General features: G+C 57.7%; 1 pseudogene; it reads right to left on the minus strand.

Annotated features, from left to right (window-relative positions):
- Positions 1–377: 377 nt before the first annotated feature.
- On the minus strand, positions 378–1,427 carry LOC103076788 (melanoma-associated antigen B4 pseudogene; annotated as a pseudogene).
- Between the last annotated feature and the right edge of the window lie 1,202 nt (positions 1,428–2,629).

Raw genomic sequence — 2,629 nt, forward strand, 5'->3', positions numbered from 1 at the left:
CGCCTTTCACATTTCCATGAAAATCACTATTGCAGTGCCATGTTTTCTACTTCTGGATCATACAGAAAATATAGATGGTTCGTGAATTTCTTTTACATATACCCAAACTGTAACTTTAGAACTCTTTAAACAGCAATAAATATGCAAGCAATGTCATTCACGAATTCACATTCTTAAGAAAACACACTCTTACAAGAAAAAAACATTTGAAAAAACCTAAACAAATCAATAAATAATATATAGAAGTTACTAGTTTAAAACAGGAAGATAAATAAGATCTATACTTTGTTCCCTCCACCCCTACTACTCTGCACTATTTAGGAGCTTGTCTGCTCTCTTCCAAAACAAAGTGAGCAAACTGCCCTCGGCCTCCCTCCCTACATGTGGGAGGAGCTGCGGGCCTTGGCCCTGGAAGGGGCTCTGCCCTCAGCAACAGCTACAGCCCTGGCCGCGGCTCTCACTCCTGCTCTCTCTTCCTCATCTTTCAGAGCCTCCTCATAGAGATCTGGGAAGGCACTGGGGACTGTATCACTGATCTTGGCCACAAACTCCAGCACTTTCATCTTGCTGGTTTCAGCGTGGGCTCTCGGGCCCCACAGGAACTGATAGCGTGGAGGATCGCTGTTGGGCACCTGGCGGTACGTCAGGTACTTCTGCTGCACGAAATCTTTGCTGATGAGCCTCCTGGGCTCCCCGAAGATCAAGTGCCTCCTTCCAGCATACAAACCCAACGCATTGAGGAACTCCCAGAGCTCCTCCTCGGTGGCACGGTTGCCCTTCGTGAAGATCGCGCCCAGGAGAACCATCAGGAGACCAGACTTGGGCAGCCAGGACTCATCACTCGGACTTCCCTCGCTGGGGGCGGCCAGCTTGCTGATGAGTGCGTAGGAGTGACTGCTGGGGTCGACTTCCTTCAGCTCGAGGCCAAAGACCAGCTCCATGATCTCAGAGGCTCTGCTGAGGATCTCAGGGAAGTGCTTCTCATCCTTCTCGTCGATAGTCTTCAGCAGTGCTGCCTGCAGGATGGGCTCCGTCATCTTGTACATCACCAGCAAGAATGGCACCAACATGACGGCCTTCCTGGTCAGAGGATCTCTGCATATGCTGTGAGTGCAAGGTGCTGCCTGGGAGGTACTTGGACTTTTCTCATCTTGGCTCTGGGCACCCGCCTCATATCCTGGGCATGAATCTCCTGCATCATGAGAGCTAGTGGCTGGGGCTCCCTGAGGCTCCTGGCGAGTGCCAGCAGCAAGGGAGCTCGGGGGAGTACCCCGAGAAACAGAAGCAGGGGAGGGGGGCGACTCTTGTATCTCTTCTGCCGCCGCCGCCGCCTCAGTGGCCTGGGCACCCTTGAGACTCTGAGTCTCGCCCCGGGCCTGGTGGCATTTCCCGCGGGCACGGCGCTTTCTCTTCCGGCCTCCAGCCATGATAACACAGGTCAGGGCCAGCAGGCGGGAGTGTGCGCAGGAAGGTGGGCAATGAGGACACCTGGGGGAGGGACAAGGAAATGCTGTGAGCACCTTCAGCGGAGAGATTCCTCCCTGGTTATAACCAAGGTCGCCTCTGCAGGGTCCTTGAGGGCACTGCTCGAGGACCCACAGGGCTCCTGTTCTGCTCAGCCCATCACCTGAGACCCCTGTTTAGGACTGTTGAGTGAGCCTTGGGGCACAGCCAGCCAGCCCTGCCTGGGCTGTACTGGGGTGACAGTGGGGGCTGGCAGGGGAGGTAGGTCTCCGTGGTTCCCATTCAGAGTCAGGATGACAGTTGTTGGCAAGACTCCCCCATCCCCCCACCCCATCCCCTCTGCTGCTCTGAAGCTGACACCACCATCTTCCATGAATCCCAGGAGGAGGAAAGGAGGGAGCGTTCAGCCCACCACCGAAGGGTCCTGGGACCCTCCCTTCTGCTGCCTGGTGGCTGCCCCTTCAGAACAAAGCTCTAACCTCCCTTGGACCTGGCAGAGGAAACTACGGGCAGTCTCAGCCTGACAGTCCTTTCTTGGGAGTTTAAGGGTTGACAGGAGGGGACAGGACATATTCTCTCTTGTCCCTTCTCTTCGGGGTGGGTGACTCTCTTAGTTCTCACTCGGGGTCCTCCCTGGACGGCCGGTGCAGCCTGGAGCTCCTCTTGCCCCAAGGGCCATCTGCTCGCACCAGTGCCGGCACCTCCTTGAGTCTCATTAGGAGGCAGTGAGGGTGACCACGCGGCCGCATGTGGCAGAGTTTTACCAAGCCTGCAGCGTGCGGCAGACAGGTCGAGGCCCTGTGGCTGGCGGCCCCACTGGCCCTCACTCAAGGGCTTGGGCTGGCTCTCGGGAGTGCTTAGGGACGCGCCTTCCGCTGGCCTGCACCTCCCCTCTCAGACAGCAGCCCTCCCTTCTCCGTGTGTGGCCAGAAGGAAGCGGCTGACAACAGGGGAGGGGTTCGGAGGTGCCCTTGCGACGGGGAGGACGGTCCTCGCCCTGACTCCTCCCGTGCCCTGGAAATCCTCCCTCTGCTGACCTGCGGCCAGCCCCTCAGAACAAGGCCCCCTCCTCCCTGGGTCTCCCGCGTCCGTCCGTCCGTGTTCGCACTGAGGGAGCCCCGCAGTCTTTAGACTTGCCCGGAGGCTCCCAGGCCGACGTCAGGGG

This window comes from Lipotes vexillifer, unplaced genomic scaffold (assembly GCF_000442215.2).
Source record: "Lipotes vexillifer unplaced genomic scaffold, Lipotes_vexillifer_v1.1 scaffold1194, whole genome shotgun sequence".
In the NCBI taxonomy this organism is placed as follows: Eukaryota; Metazoa; Chordata; class Mammalia; order Artiodactyla; family Lipotidae; genus Lipotes; species Lipotes vexillifer.